This window comes from Hippocampus zosterae, chromosome 3 (genome assembly GCF_025434085.1).
Source record: "Hippocampus zosterae strain Florida chromosome 3, ASM2543408v3, whole genome shotgun sequence".
Lineage (NCBI taxonomy): Eukaryota > Metazoa > Chordata > Actinopteri > Syngnathiformes > Syngnathidae > Hippocampus > Hippocampus zosterae.
This window is the reverse complement of record NC_067453.1, coordinates 31113714-31140535: the sequence shown is the minus strand read 5'-3', so window position 1 is coordinate 31140535 and position 26822 is coordinate 31113714. Positions and strand designations below refer to the sequence as shown.

At 47.9% G+C, this 26822-nt stretch overlaps 1 protein-coding gene and 2 long non-coding RNA genes across 3 annotated transcripts in view; 1 reads left to right on the top strand and 2 right to left on the bottom strand.

The window, feature by feature from the left end:
• The window catches only part of LOC127598003 (pinopsin-like), a 143708-nt gene that overhangs the window by 12677 nt on the left and 104209 nt on the right, over positions 1-26822 (top strand). The window lies entirely within an intron of this gene.
• On the bottom strand, positions 11813-15801 carry LOC127598006 (uncharacterized). Its single transcript, XR_007961828.1, has 3 exons — positions 15406-15801; positions 13059-14992; positions 11813-12921 (listed from the first exon to the last, which is right to left on the bottom strand). It is a non-coding gene; the product is annotated as an uncharacterized LOC127598006 (long non-coding RNA).
• Positions 18887-21286, bottom strand: LOC127598005 (uncharacterized). Its single transcript, XR_007961827.1, has 3 exons — positions 19681-21286; positions 19406-19528; positions 18887-19318 (listed from the first exon to the last, which is right to left on the bottom strand). It is a non-coding gene; the product is annotated as an uncharacterized LOC127598005 (long non-coding RNA).

Sequence of the window (26822 nt, the reverse complement as noted above, 5' to 3'; positions counted from 1 at the left end):
TAACCCTAACCCTAACCCTAACCCTAACCCTAACCCTAACCCTAACCCTAACCCTAACCTCCTAACCCTAACCCTAACCCTAACCCTAACCCTAACCCTAACCCTAACCCTAACCCTAACCCTAACCCTAACCCTAACCCTAACCCTAACCCTAACCCTAACCCTAACCCTAACCCTAACCCTAACCCTAACCCTAACCCTAACCCTAACCCTAACCCTAACCCTAACCCTAACCCTAACCCTAACCCTAACCCTAACCCTAACCCTAACCCTAACCCTAACCCTAACCCTAACCCTAACCCTAACCCTAACCCTAACCCTAACCCTAACCCTAACCCTAACCCTAACCCTAACCCTAACCCTAACCCTAACCCTAACCCTAACCCTAACCCTAACCCTAACCCTAACCCTAACCCTAACCCTAACCCTAACCCTAACCCTAACCCTAACCCTAACCCTAACCCTAACCCTAACCCTAACCCTAACCCTAACCCTAACCCTAACCCTAACCCTAACCCTAACCCTAACCCTAACCCTAACCCTAACCCTAACCCTAACCCTAACCCTAACCCTAACCCTAACCCTAACCCTAACCCTAACCCTAACCCTAACCCTAACCCTAACCCTAACCCTAACCCTAACCCTAACCCTAACCCTAACCCTAACCCTAACCCTAACCCTAACCCTAACCCTAACCCTAACCCTAACCCTAACCCTAACCCTAACCCTAACCCTAACCCTAACCCTAACCCTAACCCTAACCCTAACCCTAACCCTAACCCTAACCCTAACCCTAACCCTAACCCTAACCCTAACCCTAACCCTAACCCTAACCCTAACCCTAACCCTAACCCTAACCCTAACCCTAACCCTAACCCTAACCCTAACCCTAACCCTAACCCTAACCCTAACCCTAACCCTAACCCTAACCCTAACCCTAACCCTAACCCTAACCCTAACCCTAACCCTAACCCTAACCCTAACCCTAACCCTAACCCTAACCCTAACCCTAACCCTAACCCTAACCCTAACCCTAACCCTAACCCTAACCCTAACCCTAACCCTAACCCTAACCCTAACCCTAACCCTAACCCTAACCCTAACCCTAACCCTAACCCTAACCCTAACCCTAACCCTAACCCTAACCCTAACCCTAACCCTAACCCTAACCCTAACCCTAACCCTAACCCTAACCCTAACCCTAACCCTAACCCTAACCCTAACCCTAACCCTAACCCTAACCCTAACCCTAACCCTAACCCTAACCCTAACCCTAACCCTAACCCTAACCCTAACCCTAACCCTAACCCTAACCCTAACCCTAACCCTAACCCTAACCCTAACCCTAACCCTAACCCTAACCCTAACCCTAACCCTAACCCTAACCCTAACCCTAACCCTAACCCTAACCCTAACCCTAACCCTAACCCTAACCCTAACCCTAACCCTAACCCTAACCCTAACCCTAACCCTAACCCTAACCCTAACCCTAACCCTAACCCTAACCCTAACCCTAACCCTAACCCTAACCCTAACCCTAACCCTAACCCTAACCCTAACCCTAACCCTAACCCTAACCCTAACCCTAACCCTAACCCTAACCCTAACCCTAACCCTAACCCTAACCCTAACCCTAACCCTAACCCTAACCCTAACCCTAACCCTAACCCTAACCCTAACCCTAACCCTAACCCTAACCCTAACCCTAACCCTAACCCTAACCCTAACCCTAACCCTAACCCTAACCCTAACCCTAACCCTAACCCTAACCCTAACCCTAACCCTAACCCTAACCCTAACCCTAACCCTAACCCTAACCCTAACCCTAACCCTAACCCTAACCCTAACCCTAACCCTAACCCTAACCCTAACCCTAACCCTAACCCTAACCCTAACCCTAACCCTAACCCTAACCCTAACCCTAACCCTAACCCTAACCCTAACCCTAACCCTAACCCTAACCCTAACCCTAACCCTAACCCTAACCCTAACCCTAACCCTAACCCTAACCCTAACCCTAACCCTAACCCTAACCCTAACCCTAACCCTAACCCTAACCCTAACCCTAACCCTAACCCTAACCCTAACCCTAACCCTAACCCTAACCCTAACCCTAACCCTAACCCTAACCCTAACCCTAACCCTAACCCTAACCCTAACCCTAACCCTAACCCTAACCCTAACCCTAACCCTAACCCTAACCCTAACCCTAACCCTAACCCTAACCCTAACCCTAACCCTAACCCTAACCCTAACCCTAACCCTAACCCTAACCCTAACCCTAACCCTAACCCTAACCCTAACCCTAACCCTAACCCTAACCCTAACCCTAACCCTAACCCTAACCCTAACCCTAACCCTAACCCTAACCCTAACCCTAACCCTAACCCTAACCCTAACCCTAACCCTAACCCTAACCCTAACCCTAACCCTAACCCTAACCCTAACCCTAACCCTAACCCTAACCCTAACCCTAACCCTAACCCTAACCCTAACCCTAACCCTAACCCTAACCCTAACCCTAACCCTAACCCTAACCCTAACCCTAACCCTAACCCTAACCCTAACCCTAACCCTAACCCTAACCCTAACCCTAACCCTAACCCTAACCCTAACCCTAACCCTAACCCTAACCCTAACCCTAACCCTAACCCTAACCCTAACCCTAACCCTAACCCTAACCCTAACCCTAACCCTAACCCTAACCCTAACCCTAACCCTAACCCTAACCCTAACCCTAACCCTAACCCTAACCCTAACCCTAACCCTAACCCTAACCCTAACCCTAACCCTAACCCTAACCCTAACCCTAACCCTAACCCTAACCCTAACCCTAACCCTAACCCTAACCCTAACCCTAACCCTAACCCTAACCCTAACCCTAACCCTAACCCTAACCCTAACCCTAACCCTAACCCTAACCCTAACCCTAACCCTAACCCTAACCCTAACCCTAACCCTAACCCTAACCCTAACCCTAACCCTAACCCTAACCCTAACCCTAACCCTAACCCTAACCCTAACCCTAACCCTAACCCTAACCCTAACCCTAACCCTAACCCTAACCCTAACCCTAACCCTAACCCTAACCCTAACCCTAACCCTAACCCTAACCCTAACCCTAACCCTAACCCTAACCCTAACCCTAACCCTAACCCTAACCCTAACCCTAACCCTAACCCTAACCCTAACCCTAACCCTAACCCTAACCCTAACCCTAACCCTAACCCTAACCCTAACCCTAACCCTAACCCTAACCCTAACCCTAACCCTAACCCTAACCCTAACCCTAACCCTAACCCTAACCCTAACCCTAACCCTAACCCTAACCCTAACCCTAACCCTAACCCTAACCCTAACCCTAACCCTAACCCTAACCCTAACCCTAACCCTAACCCTAACCCTAACCCTAACCCTAACCCTAACCCTAACCCTAACCCTAACCCTAACCCTAACCCTAACCCTAACCCTAACCCTAACCCTAACCCTAACCCTAACCCTAACCCTAACCCTAACCCTAACCCTAACCCTAACCCTAACCCTAACCCTAACCCTAACCCTAACCCTAACCCTAACCCTAACCCTAACCCTAACCCTAACCCTAACCCTAACCCTAACCCTAACCCTAACCCTAACCCTAACCCTAACCCTAACCCTAACCCTAACCCTAACCCTAACCCTAACCCTAACCCTAACCCTAACCCTAACCCTAACCCTAACCCTAACCCTAACCCTAACCCTAACCCTAACCCTAACCCTAACCCTAACCCTAACCCTAACCCTAACCCTAACCCTAACCCTAACCCTAACCCTAACCCTAACCCTAACCCTAACCCTAACCCTAACCCTAACCCTAACCCTAACCCTAACCCTAACCCTAACCCTAACCCTAACCCTAACCCTAACCCTAACCCTAACCCTAACCCTAACCCTAACCCTAACCCTAACCCTAACCCTAACCCTAACCCTAACCCTAACCCTAACCCTAACCCTAACCCTAACCCTAACCCTAACCCTAACCCTAACCCTAACCCTAACCCTAACCCTAACCCTAACCCTAACCCTAACCCTAACCCTAACCCTAACCCTAACCCTAACCCTAACCCTAACCCTAACCCTAACCCTAACCCTAACCCTAACCCTAACCCTAACCCTAACCCTAACCCTAACCCTAACCCTAACCCTAACCCTAACCCTAACCCTAACCCTAACCCTAACCCTAACCCTAACCCTAACCCTAACCCTAACCCTAACCCTAACCCTAACCCTAACCCTAACCCTAACCCTAACCCTAACCCTAACCCTAACCCTAACCCTAACCCTAACCCTAACCCTAACCCTAACCCTAACCCTAACCCTAACCCTAACCCTAACCCTAACCCTAACCCTAACCCTAACCCTAACCCTAACCCTAACCCTAACCCTAACCCTAACCCTAACCCTAACCCTAACCCTAACCCTAACCCTAACCCTAACCCTAACCCTAACCCTAACCCTAACCCTAACCCTAACCCTAACCCTAACCCTAACCCTAACCCTAACCCTAACCCTAACCCTAACCCTAACCCTAACCCTAACCCTAACCCTAACCCTAACCCTAACCCTAACCCTAACCCTAACCCTAACCCTAACCCTAACCCTAACCCTAACCCTAACCCTAACCCTAACCCTAACCCTAACCCTAACCCTAACCCTAACCCTAACCCTAACCCTAACCCTAACCCTAACCCTAACCCTAACCCTAACCCTAACCCTAACCCTAACCCTAACCCTAACCCTAACCCTAACCCTAACCCTAACCCTAACCCTAACCCTAACCCTAACCCTAACCCTAACCCTAACCCTAACCCTAACCCTAACCCTAACCCTAACCCTAACCCTAACCCTAACCCTAACCCTAACCCTAACCCTAACCCTAACCCTAACCCTAACCCTAACCCTAACCCTAACCCTAACCCTAACCCTAACCCTAACCCTAACCCTAACCCTAACCCTAACCCTAACCCTAACCCTAACCCTAACCCTAACCCTAACCCTAACCCTAACCCTAACCCTAACCCTAACCCTAACCCTAACCCTAACCCTAACCCTAACCCTAACCCTAACCCTAACCCTAACCCTAACCCTAACCCTAACCCTAACCCTAACCCTAACCCTAACCCTAACCCTAACCCTAACCCTAACCCTAACCCTAACCCTAACCCTAACCCTAACCCTAACCCTAACCCTAACCCTAACCCTAACCCTAACCCTAACCCTAACCCTAACCCTAACCCTAACCCTAACCCTAACCCTAACCCTAACCCTAACCCTAACCCTAACCCTAACCCTAACCCTAACCCTAACCCTAACCCTAACCCTAACCCTAACCCTAACCCTAACCCTAACCCTAACCCTAACCCTAACCCTAACCCTAACCCTAACCCTAACCCTAACCCTAACCCTAACCCTAACCCTAACCCTAACCCTAACCCTAACCCTAACCCTAACCCTAACCCTAACCCTAACCCTAACCCTAACCCTAACCCTAACCCTAACCCTAACCCTAACCCTAACCCTAACCCTAACCCTAACCCTAACCCTAACCCTAACCCTAACCCTAACCCTAACCCTAACCCTAACCCTAACCCTAACCCTAACCCTAACCCTAACCCTAACCCTAACCCTAACCCTAACCCTAACCCTAACCCTAACCCTAACCCTAACCCTAACCCTAACCCTAACCCTAACCCTAACCCTAACCCTAACCCTAACCCTAACCCTAACCCTAACCCTAACCCTAACCCTAACCCTAACCCTAACCCTAACCCTAACCCTAACCCTAACCCTAACCCTAACCCTAACCCTAACCCTAACCCTAACCCTAACCCTAACCCTAACCCTAACCCTAACCCTAACCCTAACCCTAACCCTAACCCTAACCCTAACCCTAACCCTAACCCTAACCCTAACCCTAACCCTAACCCTAACCCTAACCCTAACCCTAACCCTAACCCTAACCCTAACCCTAACCCTAACCCTAACCCTAACCCTAACCCTAACCCTAACCCTAACCCTAACCCTAACCCTAACCCTAACCCTAACCCTAACCCTAACCCTAACCCTAACCCTAACCCTAACCCTAACCCTAACCCTAACCCTAACCCTAACCCTAACCCTAACCCTAACCCTAACCCTAACCCTAACCCTAACCCTAACCCTAACCCTAACCCTAACCCTAACCCTAACCCTAACCCTAACCCTAACCCTAACCCTAACCCTAACCCTAACCCTAACCCTAACCCTAACCCTAACCCTAACCCTAACCCTAACCCTAACCCTAACCCTAACCCTAACCCTAACCCTAACCCTAACCCTAACCCTAACCCTAACCCTAACCCTAACCCTAACCCTAACCCTAACCCTAACCCTAACCCTAACCCTAACCCTAACCCTAACCCTAACCCTAACCCTAACCCTAACCCTAACCCTAACCCTAACCCTAACCCTAACCCTAACCCTAACCCTAACCCTAACCCTAACCCTAACCCTAACCCTAACCCTAACCCTAACCCTAACCCTAACCCTAACCCTAACCCTAACCCTAACCCTAACCCTAACCCTAACCCTAACCCTAACCCTAACCCTAACCCTAACCCTAACCCTAACCCTAACCCTAACCCTAACCCTAACCCTAACCCTAACCCTAACCCTAACCCTAACCCTAACCCTAACCCTAACCCTAACCCTAACCCTAACCCTAACCCTAACCCTAACCCTAACCCTAACCCTAACCCTAACCCTAACCCTAACCCTAACCCTAACCCTAACCCTAACCCTAACCCTAACCCTAACCCTAACCCTAACCCTAACCCTAACCCTAACCCTAACCCTAACCCTAACCCTAACCCTAACCCTAACCCTAACCCTAACCCTAACCCTAACCCTAACCCTAACCCTAACCCTAACCCTAACCCTAACCCTAACCCTAACCCTAACCCTAACCCTAACCCTAACCCTAACCCTAACCCTAACCCTAACCCTAACCCTAACCCTAACCCTAACCCTAACCCTAACCCTAACCCTAACCCTAACCCTAACCCTAACCCTAACCCTAACCCTAACCCTAACCCTAACCCTAACCCTAACCCTAACCCTAACCCTAACCCTAACCCTAACCCTAACCCTAACCCTAACCCTAACCCTAACCCTAACCCTAACCCTAACCCTAACCCTAACCCTAACCCTAACCCTAACCCTAACCCTAACCCTAACCCTAACCCTAACCCTAACCCTAACCCTAACCCTAACCCTAACCCTAACCCTAACCCTAACCCTAACCCTAACCCTAACCCTAACCCTAACCCTAACCCTAACCCTAACCCTAACCCTAACCCTAACCCTAACCCTAACCCTAACCCTAACCCTAACCCTAACCCTAACCCTAACCCTAACCCTAACCCTAACCCTAACCCTAACCCTAACCCTAACCCTAACCCTAACCCTAACCCTAACCCTAACCCTAACCCTAACCCTAACCCTAACCCTAACCCTAACCCTAACCCTAACCCTAACCCTAACCCTAACCCTAACCCTAACCCTAACCCTAACCCTAACCCTAACCCTAACCCTAACCCTAACCCTAACCCTAACCCTAACCCTAACCCTAACCCTAACCCTAACCCTAACCCTAACCCTAACCCTAACCCTAACCCTAACCCTAACCCTAACCCTAACCCTAACCCTAACCCTAACCCTAACCCTAACCCTAACCCTAACCCTAACCCTAACCCTAACCCTAACCCTAACCCTAACCCTAACCCTAACCCTAACCCTAACCCTAACCCTAACCCTAACCCTAACCCTAACCCTAACCCTAACCCTAACCCTAACCCTAACCCTAACCCTAACCCTAACCCTAACCCTAACCCTAACCCTAACCCTAACCCTAACCCTAACCCTAACCCTAACCCTAACCCTAACCCTAACCCTAACCCTAACCCTAACCCTAACCCTAACCCTAACCCTAACCCTAACCCTAACCCTAACCCTAACCCTAACCCTAACCCTAACCCTAACCCTAACCCTAACCCTAACCCTAACCCTAACCCTAACCCTAACCCTAACCCTAACCCTAACCCTAACCCTAACCCTAACCCTAACCCTAACCCTAACCCTAACCCTAACCCTAACCCTAACCCTAACCCTAACCCTAACCCTAACCCTAACCCTAACCCTAACCCTAACCCTAACCCTAACCCTAACCCTAACCCTAACCCTAACCCTAACCCTAACCCTAACCCTAACCCTAACCCTAACCCTAACCCTAACCCTAACCCTAACCCTAACCCTAACCCTAACCCTAACCCTAACCCTAACCCTAACCCTAACCCTAACCCTAACCCTAACCCTAACCCTAACCCTAACCCTAACCCTAACCCTAACCCTAACCCTAACCCTAACCCTAACCCTAACCCTAACCCTAACCCTAACCCTAACCCTAACCCTAACCCTAACCCTAACCCTAACCCTAACCCTAACCCTAACCCTAACCCTAACCCTAACCCTAACCCTAACCCTAACCCTAACCCTAACCCTAACCCTAACCCTAACCCTAACCCTAACCCTAACCCTAACCCTAACCCTAACCCTAACCCTAACCCTAACCCTAACCCTAACCCTAACCCTAACCCTAACCCTAACCCTAACCCTAACCCTAACCCTAACCCTAACCCTAACCCTAACCCTAACCCTAACCCTAACCCTAACCCTAACCCTAACCCTAACCCTAACCCTAACCCTAACCCTAACCCTAACCCTAACCCTAACCCTAACCCTAACCCTAACCCTAACCCTAACCCTAACCCTAACCCTAACCCTAACCCTAACCCTAACCCTAACCCTAACCCTAACCCTAACCCTAACCCTAACCCTAACCCTAACCCTAACCCTAACCCTAACCCTAACCCTAACCCTAACCCTAACCCTAACCCTAACCCTAACCCTAACCCTAACCCTAACCCTAACCCTAACCCTAACCCTAACCCTAACCCTAACCCTAACCCTAACCCTAACCCTAACCCTAACCCTAACCCTAACCCTAACCCTAACCCTAACCCTAACCCTAACCCTAACCCTAACCCTAACCCTAACCCTAACCCTAACCCTAACCCTAACCCTAACCCTAACCCTAACCCTAACCCTAACCCTAACCCTAACCCTAACCCTAACCCTAACCCTAACCCTAACCCTAACCCTAACCCTAACCCTAACCCTAACCCTAACCCTAACCCTAACCCTAACCCTAACCCTAACCCTAACCCTAACCCTAACCCTAACCCTAACCCTAACCCTAACCCTAACCCTAACCCTAACCCTAACCCTAACCCTAACCCTAACCCTAACCCTAACCCTAACCCTAACCCTAACCCTAACCCTAACCCTAACCCTAACCCTAACCCTAACCCTAACCCTAACCCTAACCCTAACCCTAACCCTAACCCTAACCCTAACCCTAACCCTAACCCTAACCCTAACCCTAACCCTAACCCTAACCCTAACCCTAACCCTAACCCTAACCCTAACCCTAACCCTAACCCTAACCCTAACCCTAACCCTAACCCTAACCCTAACCCTAACCCTAACCCTAACCCTAACCCTAACCCTAACCCTAACCCTAACCCTAACCCTAACCCTAACCCTAACCCTAACCCTAACCCTAACCCTAACCCTAACCCTAACCCTAACCCTAACCCTAACCCTAACCCTAACCCTAACCCTAACCCTAACCCTAACCCTAACCCTAACCCTAACCCTAACCCTAACCCTAACCCTAACCCTAACCCTAACCCTAACCCTAACCCTAACCCTAACCCTAACCCTAACCCTAACCCTAACCCTAACCCTAACCCTAACCCTAACCCTAACCCCTAACCCTAACCCCTAACCCTAACCCTAACCCCACCCCTAACCCTAACCCTAACCCTAACCCTAACCCTAACCCTAACCCTAACCCTAACCCTAACCCTAACCCTAACCCCACCCCAACCCTAACCCTAACCCTAACCCTAACCCTAACCCTAACCCTAACCCTAACCCTAACCCTAACCCTAACCCTAACCCTAACCCTAACCCTAACCCTAACCCTAACCCTAACCCTAACCCTAACCCTAACCCTAACCCTAACCCTAACCCTAACCCTAACCCTAACCCTAACCCTAACCCCAACCCTAACCCTAACCCTAACCCCTAACCCTAACCCTAACCCTAACCCTAACCCCTGACCCTGACCCTGACCCTGACCCTGACCCTAACCCTAACCCTAACCCCTAACCCTAACCCCTAACCCTAACCCTAACCCTAACCCCAAACCCAAACCCAAACCCTAACCCTAACCCTAACCCTAACCCCAACCCCAACCCCAACCCTAACCCTAACCCTAACCCCTAACCCTAACCCTAACCCTAACCCCTGACCCTGACCCTGACCCTGACCCTGACCCTAACCCTAACCCTAACCCTAACCCTAACCCTAACCCCTAACCCCTAACCCTAACCCTAACCCCTAACCCTAACCCTAACCCTAACCCCTGACCCCTAACCCTGACCCTGACCCCGACCCCGACCCCGACCCCGACCCCGACCCCGACCCCGACCCCAACCCTGACCCTGACCCTGACCCTGACCCCGACCCCGACCCCAACCCTAACCCTAACCCCCACCCCCAACCCCAACCCCCAAACAACCCTAACACCCGAACAAACCCAAACACCCGAACAAACCCAAACACCCGAAAAAACCCAAACACCCGAAAAAACCCAAACAACCCTAACACCCAAACAACCCTAACACCCGAACAAACCCAAACACCCGAACAACCCAAACAACCGAACAACCCAAACAACCCTAACACCGGAACAACCCTAACACCCGAACAACCGAACACCCGAACAACCCTAACACCCGAACAACCGAAAAAACCCAAACAACCCTAACACCCGAAACAACCCAAACACCGGAACAACCCAAACACCGGAACAACCCAAACACCGGAACAACCCAAACACCGGAACAACCCAAACACCCGAACAACCCAAACAACCGAACAACCCAAACAACCCTAACACCGGAACAACCCTAACACCCGAACAACCGAACAACCGAAACACCGGAACAACCCCAACACTGGAACAACCGAACAACCCTAACACCCGAACAACCGAAAAAACCCAAACAACCCTAACACCAGAAACAACCCTAACACCGGAACAACCCTAACACCCGAACAACCGAAAAAACCCAAACAACCCTAACACCCGAAACAACCCTAACACCGGAACAACCCTAACACCGGAACAACCCAAACACCCGAACAACCCAAACACCCGAACAACCCAAACAACCCTAACACCGGAACAACCCTAACACCCGAACAACCGAACAACCGAAACACCGGAACAACCCCAACACCGGAACAACCGAACAACCCTAACACCCGAACAACCGAAAAAACCCAAACAACCCTAACACCAGAAACAACCCTAACACCGGAACAACCCTAACACCCGAACAACCCTAACACCCGAACAACCAAAAAAACCCAAACAACCCTAACACCGAAACAACCCTAACACCCGAACAACCCTAACACCCGAACAACCCTAACACCCGAACAACCCTAACACCCGAACAACCGAAAAAACCCAAACAACCCTAACACCGAAACAACCCTAACACCCGAAACAACCCTAACACCGGAACAACCCTAACACCCGAACTCCCTTGGCATTAGGGGCTGGGAGCAAAATTAAGGTTTAGGATTTGAGGTCGTCTGGATCAAGTAGGGGTCTGGTTAGGCTGTAAGACTTGGGTGGATAAGGTATTCAGAGGTTAGAGTTTTGCGTTTAGATGTTTATGCAGTGAGGCATTTAGGTGGTTTTGCCATTTTGGGTTAGATGATGACTAGAGATTAGTTGGGGTTAATGTTGAGGGTGAGCGTTAGGGAACGGGAACAGGGTTAGGGGTGAGGCTAAACGGGTTTAAAGGGGGCCTGGGGTAATTGTTTAGGTTAGGGCACGGGGTAGGACAAATGTGTCCAAACTGTCCTCAAGGGCCACCGTCCTGCCAGTTTTCCAGCTGTCCCAACACACCTGATTAGAACATTCAGGATCGTTCCAATGCTGATTCAGGGCCGTGTGATAATCTGAATCAGGTTTGTTGCAGCCAGGAAAGCTGGAGAACAGGTAGGGCAGTAGCCTTCCAGGCCAGGAGCTAGGCATGTCTCTGGTAGGATTGTGTTTGGATCCAGGGATTGCTGTCAAAATTGGGGTTAGTGTTAAGGGTTAGGGGCTAGCGACTGTTATCGATAGGGGTTTGTTTGGACAACAATTCATGTTAGGCGCAGGGTAGAATATCAGGTGTTAAGTAGTCTGGAATTGGATGCGAGGGGGTCATCTTTATGGGTTGGGGTTAGGAGGCGAAACAATTAAGATTTTAAGTGGCGAGGGATAGGCGTTTCATCAGTTCTGCTTTTTGGGTTCAAGGGTGGGAGTAGGCGTTAGGGGTCAGCGATTAGGTCAAGAATTCAACAGTAGGGCGTTGTTAGGGGTTTGTGTAAGGTGTGGGGTTAGAATAAGAGGGGCTAGAGTTAGGCCATTGTGCACCTTGGGTGCAATGTTCCTTCTAATTTTTCACGTCTGGGCAAACAGACCCTGAGCACACCGATGACCACTGTGAGCAACATCAGGTGGTCACGGCTTGAGAAGATCAACTTACAAAAGCAATCAAGATCAATACAAAAGCAATTTCCATCAATGTATTTTTAATGTAAACAATTTGGCACACTTGAAAGTGAAAAAAAAAAGACAAATCGTATGGATCGTTTGTGAGAGAACTTTGGCTTTATTCAGTTAAGTCCAGTTTTGGCCTGGATGAGGGTCTTGATCTGGAAGAAATGAGACAACATTTTGTTTACATAAACACGTTCACAAATTACCTAGTCATCATAGAATTTAATGATTAATGTCCATAAATCATAATGAATGTGACAAGAATAAGCACAACTTGGGAGTACAATTTTACCTTCTTTTTCCACATCTGTCATCCTCACTTCTCCAATGGTTGAACACTTGAGTCTTCGTGTAATTCCATCAGCATTCAAATGACTTCTGCTGAATGTGTCACTTGGGGTAGTACAGCTTCCATTTGTCCATATTTTACATTGGAAAATTTCGTTTGCAGGTTTTGCAGACTGGGTTCACTTGTAAAAGATTACCCAGTTTCACCGCTTATTCCTCAATTTGTTGATTTATGTGCACTGTCCCAATGAAATAAAACCAAATTGCATAAACTGACAGCAGTTAGGCATTAGTGTCACTTAATTCACTGGCAATAAGAAGTTAGGTCTTAATCTGGTTTTAGGATTATAGAGATTGGGTGGTTCGGGGTTGTTAGTTTCGGGTAGGGGGTAATGGTTTAGGTTGGGATTAGCGTTCAGGGTAGGGCAGGGGTGTCCAAACTGTCATTAAGAGTCTCCGTCCGGCCCTTTTCCAGTTCTTCCAGGGGCAGCACACAATTCAAATAATCAGGATCGTTTTAATGCTGCTTCAGCTGGCTGATGAGCTGATTATCTAAATTAGGTGTGTTGCAGCCAGGACAGGTGGAAAACAGGCAGGACAGTGGCCCGCCAATGCCCAGAGCACAACATGCCTGGAGTATGGAAGAGTTTAAGTTTAGTTTTACGATTTTGGTGGGAGGTGGGGGGGGGGGCCTGCGGTTGAAGCTGGGGTAAGAGGCCAGCATTTTCAGTGATAACGGGTGGGTTAGGGGGATGAGGGTTTGACAATTACAGGGGTAGTCAAGAGGTTAGGGTGGGGGGGGGTTTAGGTAAATGGGTGAGGGGTTAGGTTTGAGAAGCTCCGAGTCATGGTTGTGGGTTAGGTAGAAGTTAAGGAGAGGACATTTTGCTTTTAGTGTTAGAATTAGGCATTTTAGGTTAGGTGTTTAGGCAGTTCTGATGAAAGTTCGGGTTTGGAGTAGGGTATAGGTTCAGACAAGGTGTAGGGCCAGAGTTAGTATTAGGTTAGGGCTGGAGAATCTGGGTTTCAAGTTAGGGATAGGATTAAGAGGATCAGGGTTAAGATTTGACGTTAGGAGTGAGACCCTTAGGTGTTTAGGCAGTTCCGGTTCAGCATTTTGGCGTTTCAGCATTGATGGTGAAGAGGTTACAGGGGATTAGGGTGATGCGAGGTTAGCGTTAACGGTCTGGTTCGGGAGTTGGGATTAAGAGGTAGGATTTAAAATTGGCCTTGGGGGTTTGAAGTGTTAGGGGTTTAGAGTAGGGGATTCAAGAGTTATGGTTTAGGATAGGGGTGAGGGTACAGGGCTAGCGTTTAGAGTTAGAAGGTTCAGGATAGGGCAGGGGTGTCCCAACTTGGTCTGTCTGTTTCTCCAGCTCTGCCGGGAGCAACACACCTTTATTCAAATAACCAGGATCATTCTAATGACTGAGCTGGCTGATGAGCTGATCATCTGAATCAGGTGTGTTACACATGAAAGAGGTGGAAAAAAAGCAGGACATTGGCCCTCCAGGTCCAGACATTCCTGGAGTATGGATGAAGGCTGGTGCCTGGATTTGGGGGGTTGCATTGTCAAATCGGGTTAGGATTAAGGGGCTAGCATTTTCTGGGTCAAGGTTTAGGATTACCATAAGTGTAGTTAGGGGGTGTAGGGGAGGGGGTCATGGTTTATAGGTTAGAGTACAAGGACAGGTATTAACATTGAAGGTTGGGGAATTAGGGTTTGTGTGAGGGGATTAGGGAGAATGGCAGGGGTGTCCAAACTCTGTCCTCAAGGGACGCTTGTCCTGACCCTTTTCCAACTTTGCCAGGAGCAACACGCCTGATTCAAAAAAATCAGGATCGTTCTAATGCTGCTTCAGAGATTGCTGATGAGCTGATCATCTGAATCAAGTGTGTTGCAGCCAGGAGAGGTGGACAACGGGCCGGACAGTGGACCTCCAGGCCCGGGCTCTGATGTGGGGGTTGTATTGTCAAAAACGGGTTAGAATTGGGGGCTAGCATTTTGTGGGTCAAGGTTTAGGGTTAATGTTAGTTTAGTTAGGATTCGTGTTTATAGTTAGGTTAAGGGGTGTAGGGATCATGGTTTAGAGGTTAGAGTACATGGACAGGTGTTGGCATTAGGGAATTAGGGTTTGGGTGAGGGGGATTCGGGTAAAAGGCAGGGGTGTCCAAACTCAGTCCTCAAGGGACGCTTGTCCTGACCCTTTTCCAACTTTGCCAGGAGTAACACATCTGATTCAAAACAATCAGGATCGTTCTAATGCTGCTTCAGAGATTGCTGATGAGCTGATCATCTGAATCAAGTGTGTTGCAGCCAGGAGAGTTGGACAACAGGCCGGACAGTGGACCTCCAGGCCCGGGGCTCTGATGTGGGGGTTGCATTGTCAAATCGGGTTAGAATTAGGGGCTAGCATTTTGTGGGTCAAGGTTTGGGGTTAATGTTAGTTTAGTTAGGATTAGAGGGTTAGTGTTTATAGTTAGGTTAAGAGGTGTGGGGATCATTGTTTAGAGGCTAGAGTACATGGACAGGTGTTTGCATTAGGGAATTAGGGTTTGAGTGAGGGAGATTAGGGTAAAAGGCAGGGGTCTCCAAACTCAGTCCTCAAGGGACGCTTGTCCTGTTTTCCAACTTCGCCAGGAGCAACACACCCGATTCAAATAATCAGGATCGTTCCAATGCTGCTTCAGAGATGGCTGATGAGCTGATCATCTGAATCAGGTGTGTTGCAGCCGGGAATGGACAACTGGCAGGACGGTGGCCCTCCAGGCCCAGACATGCCTGCAGTATGGATGAGGGTTAGGGTTCAAGTTTAATTTTAGGATTTAGGGGTTGCGGATTTAGAGTCTTACGGATGAATTGGGTTAAGGTACACAATATGTCAGGTTAAGGGGAGAATTAAAGGTTAAGATTTAACATTAGCTTAAGGATTATGGAGGTTAGCGTTCAGGGTACGTGATTTGAGGGTTTTGGTTAGGAGTGAGGGTACAGGGTTAGGGTTATAGTTTACTGTTAAGGGTTGGTGAGGAGGTTAGCATACCGAGTGAAGATTTTATTGGAACAGTGCACATTCATCAACACAAGAATAAACAGCGGAAATGCGCCACATTTCCAAATGCTGGTTTGATGTAGCACACAACACATAAAACACGGACAGTGATGCAATCTGAGCCACTTTTCCCACATACACATTTGAAGCAGTTCTAGATGAAAGAGAAGCGTGTCATTTCAGTGACCAGAGATGTTATGCTGAATATGTGCACATGTTTGCAACAAGCCAAGTTTGAAAGTAAAGACAGTGTCCATTGACTGAAGAAAAAAAAAATTGGTTCACTTCTGTACCTTAAATTTGTTTCATCGACAGTCAGCACTGACGTTCCTCTCCTCATTGACCTCTGCTCCACAAGCCAACCAGCCACACCAGCACAGACCGTCCAACAGCGCTGTCATCTCCACTAAATGGACCAGGCCTGTGAAAAAAAGCTCAATATGTGGACACGTCTGCAACAAGCCAAGTTTGAAAGTAAACAAGAGGTCCGAGTGTCCATTGACCAAAAAAAATTAAAGGTTCACTTCTGTACCTTAAATTTGTTTCGACAGTCAACACCGACGTTCCTCTCTCCCCTAATCCTCGGCTCCACAACCCATCCAGCCGCACCAGCGCATACCGTCCAACAGCGCCGTCATTTCCACTAAATAGACCAGGCCTGTGAAAAGGCTCATTACAGGTGCAACGAACAAGCACCTGGGTTTGGATTAGAGGATTAAGCGTTAGGTAGTAAACACTTACACCAAACCCCCGTATCCTAAAAGCGTCGACACACCAAACCCAAATCGCCTCTATCACGAACCGAACAGCCTGAATGCGTCATCGCATAACCTTAACACCCGACTATACTCAAACAAAATCCCTTGTACCCTGACTCTGATCACCTAACCCTCAATGCCTATACATCTAACCACTGAACCCAAAAATTCTATCCGCCTTACTCCAATTCCTAACCCCAAACTCAAACCTAGAGGGTTAACCCTGAACATCGTGCCCTTACCTCAACCATAAACCCCTAACTGTCAACCCTCCAACTTTATCCCCCAATTCTACCCCTCACCACTTTAACCATACCCCAAATGCTTACTCTAAACTTCAACCGTAACCCTAATTTCCCTTTACCCTGAAACTCAGGGGTGTCCAAACTTGGTCTCAAAGGGCCGCTGTCCTGTCTGTTTTGCATCTCTCCTGGCTGCAACACACCCGATTCAGACGATCAGCTCATCAGGCATCTCTGAAGCAGCATTACAACGATCCTGATTATTTGAATCAGGTGTGTTGCTCTTGGAGGAGCTGGGAAACGGGCAGGACAGCAGCCCTTAAGGACCGAGTTTGGACACCCCTGGGTTTGAGGGTTTAAGGGAAATTAGGATTAAGGCTGAGGTTTAGAGTTAGCACTTGGAATATGGTTAAAGTGGTTAGGAGTAGGATTAGGGGTTAAAAGTTAGAGGGTTGACAGTGTTAAGGGTTTATGGTTGAGGTGACGCAGATAGGCATCTTGAGTTTTATTAGAACGGTGCACACTCATCAACAAGAATAAACAGCAGAAATGCACCATACTTCCAAATGACGACAGTGATGCAATCTGAGCCACTTCTCCCGCATACACGACTGAAGCAGTTCTAGATGACAGAGGAGAGAATAGTGTCATTTCAGTGATCAAAGTTATGCTCATTATGTGAACACGTCTGCAAAAAGCCAAGTTCCAAAGTAAACAAGACAGTGTCCATTTAATGAAAAAAAAAGGATTGGTTCACTTCTGTACCTTAAATTCGTTTCATTGACAAGTCAGCACTGGCGTTCCTCTCCTTATCCTAGGCCACACCAGCGTAGACCGTCCAACAGCGCTGTCATCTCCACTAACTGAAAAAAGCTCACGACAGGTGCAAGGAACAAGCGTCTGGGTTTGGAATTGGGTGAGGGGATTAGAGAAAGGGTTTTTGGAGGAGAGGGTTAACCGTTAGGTAGTTGGGGGATAGGGTGAGAGGGTTAGGTGTTGAGAAAGTCAGCGTTACGGGTTGGCTTGAGCAGGTTTTGGGCTTACCGTTATGATTTAGGCTTAACACCTCTTTTTAACCTCAATCCTACCCTTTACCCCAACCTATAACACCCCAAACGTGTATTCTTTAGGGTTGCAGTGACCAACTGATCACATTTCAGAATGACCTCAAACCCTCTCACCCTTCCTCTAACCTCAACCATAACCCAACTTTAAACACTAAACCCGTATCCTTCTAAAAGCGTGGAAACAAACCGTCTGCAAGCCAAACCCGAACAGCCCAAATGCATCATCCCATAAGACCAACACCCGAGTATCCTCAAACAAAATCCTTCAAACCCTTCCCTCTGAATGCTTAATCCTTAACGCCTATACATCTAACCACCTAACCAAAGATGCCTTTCTTCCTCACCCCAATTCTAACCCCCATCTCAACCCTCAAGTGTTAACCCTTAACATGGTGCCTTCACCTCAACCCATAACACTTTCAAGCCTCCATCTTTTAATCCCTAATCCTACCCCTCTCCACTTTAACCATATCCCAAAAGCTCACTCTAAACTAACCATCATCCTAATTTCCCTTTACCCTTAAACCAGTGGTGTCCAAACTGTCGTCAAGGGCTGCTGTCCCAGCCGTTTTGCATCTCTCCCGGCGGCAACACACTTGATTCAGATGATCAGCTCATCAGGCATCTCTGAAGCAGCATTACAACGATCCCGATTATTTGAATCAGGCGTGTTGCTCTTGGGGGAGCTGGGAAACGGGCAGGACAGCCGCCCAAGGACAGAGTTCGGACACCCCTGGGTCTGAGGGTGCAAGGGAATTTAGGATTCAGGTTGAGGTTTAGAGTTTGCATTTGGAATATGGTTAAAGTGGTGAGGGGTAGGATTAGGGATTAAAAGATGGGGTTGACAGTGTTAGGGTTTTATGGTTGAGGGCACGATGTTCAGGGTTGGCGCTCGAGGTTTGAGATTGCAGTTAGAAATTAGGGTAAAGCAGATCGGCCTCTTAGGTTAGGTAATTATCTGTATAGGCATTAGAGGTTAGGCCTTCAGAGTAAGGGTTCAAGGGATTTTGTTCAAGAGGATAGGCAGGTGATGGGGTGAGGCGATAATGCATTCGGGATTACAGAACAGTTCACATTAAATCACAAATACAGTTAAGGCGGTGAGAGTTATGCATTTTGGCGCCTGGTAGATGAACAAATACTGCATCTGCAAGACAGAAACGAGCCAGGACCGTTTGTGTGAATTTACCACACCGCATGTACAGAACGAGGTTTTGGGGCAGTCCCGACTCACCACGGTCTGGAAGAGCTGCAGACGCTGCTCTCGGATTTCCAAACTACCGCTTTGTGTCCAGCGTGCATCTTGTCCATCATACCATCAATCACGATGAACCTGCCCGTCTGACCAACGTCAGCGCTGGGGGAGGTGTAAACATCAGGCATGTCAACTTTGGTTTATTGGTCTCCGTTATGAATGTAACCATTATTGGGTTGAACAGACTTAATCATGTAGTTACATTCTTAACATTAGCCAGAGAAATATTTTGAAGCGCGGTGCCTGTAATGTACCTGCAGTGGACCACGATGGGCGCGACGGGCGGCTTGAGCGCCTTTGACTTTCTTGGAACTTGAGCATGCCGATGGGAGAGAAGGACACGCCGAAGTTGGGCCAGTTGGTGAAATGGAGCGGCGTGACCACACGCGGCATCATTCGATTGCTACGAGATGAACAAAGTGTGAAGTGAAAATCGTTGCCCAGAACGGGCCATTCGATGCTTCTGATGTGTTGGACGTAGAACTTGCGTATGGTGTAATCCACCAGCACGTCCGAGTCCTCCACTGCCACGCGCATGTGCCCGTAGGTCCAGCAGCCCCGATCCGGCCAGTGACAGCAACTGTCACACACGTCCTACATGGCAATGGACATCTTTCATTTTGTTTCAAATTGCAACTTCAGAGCCCTTGGAAAGTTCATTCTCCACCATCGCTTTGACTATTCCTCCATTTTTCTCTTGCCACTTGCAAAGGCAAGGAATTTTAGATTAACTGAAGAAAATTAGGGTGAGACCCAAATTAAATTTTGGGGAGGATTGGGGGGGGTCAGAAGTCCCTTTTATGCCGCCGTTTTTCCCCCCCGTTTCGCTGCATGACAACCACTCACTTCCTTCAGGTGCGCCAGAATAACAACCTCCTGCTCCCAAATCATCCTCCAGAGATCAGCCATCGTGTCCTCTTTGGACCTGGCACAACAAAAATCGTGTTTGTTTTTTGCAAAGTAACTCGAATCAAGTGAACATCAACTTACCTTGTGCTGCTGAGAATTTGTTCTTTATGGTGAAACCCTGTTCAAGGAGAACTTGGAAGAAAATCGAGCAATTATCAATCTACCACTCACGTCAATGTTGAAGGTGGCGTACGAGTGTTGGGGAGTCTGGCGATTGGGGTTAGGTTTAAGAATAGGGTCAGGGGTTCGTGTTACAGAATTTAGGCGTCGAAGTTTGAGTTATTCACTGTAAAATGTGAGAGCCCCTTTGACCCTGCACAGCAAGCAGCGATAGCTGCCCTCTGCTGGTCAAACCTTGTCACTGCAAACTGAGAGGAAGACAGGTCAAGGGTGTTCGAAGTTGGCGTGGGGTTCGTGTTACAAGTAAGTATACAAGAAACTGCGGCATCCTCTTATGGGGGGAGTGGAGATGAGGTTCAAGGTTAGGTGTTGGTTGAGCATGAGGATTGGGGTGTGAGGGTAGGCGTGTCCAACTCCGGGGCTTGAGGGCCACTTTTCTGCCGTTTTCCAGCTCCGACGGGTGCAACACACCGGATTCAGATGATCAGCTCATCAGCCAGCATTTGAACGATCCTGATTATTTGAATCAGGCGCGTTGCTCCTGGGAGAGATGAAAAACGGGCAGGACTGTGGTCCTTGAAGACCAAGTTTGGACACCCGTTTCTTGGGGCTTGGGGGCGAGTTGGCGGGAGAAATCAGGGTTAGGGGTTTTGATTAGAGTTAGGATTCGGCAGCAAGCGTTAGTCTGTTCGAGTTAGGCATTTTGGCGCCTGGTAAATCAACGCATACTGCATCTACAAGGAGAAAAAGAGGTTTTGGGGCTGCGCCCCGACTCACATTCGACTGGAAGAGCTGCGGACGCTGCTCTGGGATTTCCAAACTACCGCTTTGTGTCCGGCGTAAATCTTGTCCATCATACGATCAATCACGACGAACCTGCCCGTCTGACCAACGCCAGCGTTGGGAGCTGTAAACATCAGGCTTGTCAACTTTGGTTTATTGGTCTCCGTTATGAATGTAACTATTGATTTGTATGGACTTAATCATGTAGTTACATTCTTAACATTAGCCAGAGAAATATTTTGAAGCGCGATGCCTGTAATGTACCTGCAGTGGACCCCGACGGGCGGCTTGAGCGCCATTGACTTCCTTGGAACTTGAGCATGCCGATGGGAGAGAAGGGCACGCCGAAATTGGGCCAGTTGGTGAAATGGAGCGGCGTGACCACACGCGGCATCATTCGATTGCTACAAGATGAACAAAGTGTTAAGTGAAAATCGTTGCCCAGAACGAGCCATTCGATGCTTCTGATGTGTTGGACATAGAACTTGCGTAAGGTGTAATCCACCAGCACATCCGAGTCCTCCACTGCCACGCGCATGTGCCCGTAGGTCCAGCAGCCCCGATCCAGCCAGTGACAGCAACTGTCACACACGTCCTACATGGCAATGGACATCTTTCATTTTGTTTCAAATTGCAACTTCAGAGCCCTTGGAAAGTTCATTCTCCACCATCGCTTTGACTATTCTTCCATTTTTCTCTTGCCACTTGCAATGGTAAGGAATTTTAGATTAACTGAAAATGAGGGTGAGACCCAAATTAAATTTTTGGGAGGATCGGGGGTCAGAAGTCCCCTTTATGCCGCCGTTTTGCTGCATGACAACCACTCACTTCCTTCAGGTGCGCCAGAATAACAACCTCCTGCTCCCAACTCATCCTCCAGAGATCAGCTATCGTGTTCTCTTTGGACCTAGCACAACAAAAATCATGTTTGTTTTTTGCAAAGTAACTCGGATCAAGTGAACATCAACTTACCTTGTGCTGCTGAGAATTTGTTCTTTATGGTGAAACCCTGTTCAAGGAAAACTTGGAAGAAAATCGAGCAATTATCAATCTACCACTCACGTCAATGTTGAAGGTGGCGTACGAGTGTTGGGGAGTCTGGCGATTGGGGTTAGGTTTAAGAATAGGGTCACGGGTTCGGGTTACAGAATTTAGGTGGCGAAGTTCAAGTTCTTCACTGTAAAATGTGAGAGCCCCTTTGGCCCTGCACAGCAAGCAGCGATAGCCGCCCTCTGCTGGTCAAACCCTGTCACTGCAACCTGAGAGGAATACAGGTTAAGGGTGTTCGAAGATGGCGTGGGGTTCGTGTTTGGAGTATGATTAGTGGTTTAGGAGCAGGGTGAGGACTGGGTGTGATGCATCGTCATTTACACGGAGCTTTCACAACATGCATCTAAAACAAAGCGCTCTACAGAACAGTGAGCAAAAATTAGTCATATAGCACGACACGCAAGACATGGAGCATCCTGCAATCACAACAACCAAGTCTGCATCTGCCTTGTTGTTGTGGGGGAGGGGAGATGAGGCTCGAGGTTAGGTGTTGGTTGAGCATGAGGATTGGGGTTTGAGGGGTAGGCATGTCCAACTCCGGGGCTTGAGGGCCACTTTTCTGCCCGTTTTCAAGCCCCGACAGGTGCAACACACCTGATTCAGATAATCAGCTCATCAGCTAGCATTTTTGAATGATCCTGATTATTTGAATCGGGGCACGTTGCTCCTGGGAGAGATGGAAAAACAGGCATGACGGCAGTCTTTCAAGACCAAGTTTGGACACCAGTTTCTTGGGGTTTGGGGGGGGGGTGAGAGTTAGTTGGCGGGAGAAATCAGGGTTAGGGGTTTTGATTAGAGTTAGGATTCGGCAGTAAGCCCTAGTCCGTTCGAGTTTTAGGCATTTTGGCGGATGGCAGATCAACGCAACTGCAACTGCAACTGCAACCCAAACCCACAACACCAACACCAACACCAACACCTGTCTCCGATTACTAACCAACACTAGGTCGGAAACCCGCTCCTACCCATAACCCACTGAATTCAACCCCAGTAAGGGAACTCCAACCACAAATGGGAGCATTTCGCCACTTTCAAAATACTCGAGGGGCACTCGCCTCCGGGGAGGGGCACTCGCCTCCGGGGAGGGGCACTCGCCTCCGGGGAGGGGCACTCGCCTCCGGGGAGGGGCACTCGCCTCAAGACAAAAATTAGTCTTACCTTGTAGATGGTGGTCTAGGACGATCACTTGAAGATGATCTTGCAGATCCTCGCTGTAGGCAGAAGCACAGGTGCCTGCACCTCCAATGTCAAAGAGCGCTGTTGTAAACCAGGGAGCTTGTATCGCCTTTAAAAAGGCGCCCTGTCAGGAATGTAACCTTTAGTTGCAATGCAAAATGCATTGGAATATATACAATCACGCCACCCCTTACAGTCAAGGTGTCACATCAAATTCGAAATTATCACATTCGGTCATCACAAACTGAATAAAATATGATTGAGAATGACACAATAAAGACAATGACTTAAAATGATGCAATAACTCTAATAAGTAAAGAAATAACGTATATAAAAACATACATTTAAACCAAATTTACATACTTTGAGTGCAGCAATGAATGCTGGGAAGGTATAGTTTCCAGCCCAGTATTCCGTGACCGTATGTTGTAAATCCACGCAGACCATTCGAAAATAGAAATGCGTACACCTCGAAAACTTCTTAAAATACATCGCGAAGATTGGAAAAAGTGTCAGAATGTCATTTAATTTTCGTTTTCCCAGAATATCATTAAATCAGGAAAAGGATCAAGAGCGGAAGCCATTTCCTTTAATGTAATGCCGACGGAATAGCTCCCAGAATGCTTTGCGGCACCAACCATCGATTTTAAATACATGTTTTGTGACACTTATTTTATTTGTTTTGGATACATCATTTATTCAGTCGTTTTTTCTCTCTTTTCATCATCAGCTCGGCGTGATTTCAGTTTGCTTTCATAAATGTATTTAAAAGTGGCACCGTGAGTTAACTAGATGGTCGGCTTGGAGAGCTCTATAATGTTTGCAAATGATCCACATTGCTTTGCAGCACTAAGAATCGAGTTTAAATCCATGTTTTGTGACACTTATTTTATTTGTTTTGGATACATCATTTATTCAGTCGTTTTTTCTCTTTTCCATCATCAGCTCAGATTGATTTCAGTTTGCTTTCATAAGTTTAGTTTTTAATGTGGGACCGTGATTGTACTGGAAATTTGGATTGGAGGGTGCGATGGCGTGGAGTGTCCACCCGAGGGAGACACTTTCATGCCTTCGAGATGGTGGCTTTTTTTTGCTGAATATTTCCCATCATGCTTTGCGTCACTAAGAATTGCATTTAAATGCGTTTTTTGACAACTATTTCCTTTGTGACAATCATTTTCCTATTTGTTTGGATACATTAATTATTCAGTCGATTTTTCCTTTTCATAATCAGCTAAGATAGATTTTAGTTCGTTTTTTTTGCTATAGTTCCCATCATACTTAGCGGTGTTTAAGTATGCGTGTTCTGACAATTATGTTTCCCGACAATTAAATTCCGCGTGAGGGGGCGGGCGCACCCCAGCATGAGATGGAAGACATGTCTTGTCACGGAGGAAGGCCCAGCCTGAGATTGAGAGCCTTCCATGTAGGGGAGAAAGGCCCAGCGTGAGATGGAGGCCATGCCATGTCATGGAGAAAAGCACTTCGGCTTGAAATGAAGCTATCAATTCAAGCTACTCTAAAGTGGTAGATCAGGCATGATCAAGCCATGTACAAATCAGCACGATCAAGTATTTTACCTAGTGGCTGCACAGGGGGCTGCACAGGGGGCTGCACAGGGGGCTGCACAGGGGGCTGCACAGGGGGCTGCACAGGGGGCTGCACAGGGGGCTGCACAGGGGGCTGCACAGGGGGCTGCACAGGGGGCTGCACAGGGGGCTGCACAGGGGGCTGCACAGGGGGCTGCACTCACTTGATTGCAAAGGTGAGACGGCAACTGAAATCAATGTGAAAGGCATTGGTACTTGATTTATCGTCATACCATTTACAGTCAAGGTGTCACAACCAATTCTTAATTATCACATTCGGTAATAGCAAACTGAATAAAGTACGGGTAAAAAGTGACACAGTAAAACCAATGACTCAAAATGACAATAAAAGCAATGGCAAAAGAAATAATGTCCCTAGAACAGACATTTAAACACAATTTACATTCTGCGTGTGCCGCAGTGAATGCTGGGAAGATAAACAATTTCCCCGCTCAGCATTCCTCAAGCGTATGCTGTAATACACACAGACCAAATATAGAAATGCTTCAAAAACTTCTTAAAATACATCATGAAGATTGTAAAAAGTGTCAGAATGTCATTTAATTTTTTTTCCAGAACGTCCTTAAATCAGTAAAATGGAGCAAGAGCGGAAGCCATTTTATATTGAATGTAATGGCGACGGAATAGCTCCCAGCATGCTATGCGGCACTAAGCATCGAGCTTAAATGCATGTTTTATGACACTTATTTTGTTTTGGATACATAATTTATTCAGTCATTTTTCTCTTTTCATCTTCAGCTCAGATTTATTTCAGTTTGCTTTCACAAATGTGTTTAAAAGTGGCACCGTGAGTGTGCGGTAAGGTTGGATTGGAGGGCTACGATATGTTCAGAAATGCTCCCATAATGCTTTGCAACAGTAAGAATTTATTTTAATTGCGTTTTGTGACAACTATTTTCTTTGTGACAATTATTTTCCCATTTGTTTTGCATCCATTGTTTATTCAGTCGTTTTTTCTCTCTTGTCATTATCAGCCAAGATTGTTTAAATTTTCTTTCATAAATTCGTTTTTTAATGCGGTACCGTGATTGAACAGGAAGTTCAGACAGGATGGGTGAGATGGCGCGGCGTGTCCACCGGAGGGAGACATATTCAGACCTTCGGAGAGTGTGGCTTTGTTTTTTTGGAAGACAATTCTATAAACGAGTTGGTCGATGAAAGCACAAAGAGACGAAAAGCAAGTGAGACGACAGGGCAGAATTGTTTCTCATGCCCTCATTAGTTTTGTGGCTGCTAAAGGCTCCCCAAACCGGTTCGACGAGCACAAAGCGCACCTTCCGACATTTCAAACAGTTTGGAAGGGTGCGATGGCGCAGTGTGTCCACCGGAGGGAGACACAGGCCTTCGGAGAGTGTGGCTTTCAGGTAGATCATTCAACATGAGTTGATACGTGGACGAATTTAGAATGAATACCTAAATCATCCAGCAGCTAGTCGTATGACAGCAAAGAATTCTTTGCGAATGCCATTGTCGTTTTCGCTGCTGCAAAAAGGCTCCCAAAGAGGGTGTCAACGACCAATGGGGAAGTCCTATCCAAAATGGAGGGGTGCAATGGGGCGAGGTCTCCACCGGAGGGAGCCATATTCAGGGCTGGCTTTACTTTTATTTCTTTTAGCCTTTGGATTACATCCAATTTTTTAAAAAAACAGGCAAAGATTGGGGCAGTTTTAATAGAAAATACATATTGACCATAGATCTTGTTTTTAACTCGCGAATGTATAATACAAGCATCCCTTTCGCAGTCAACA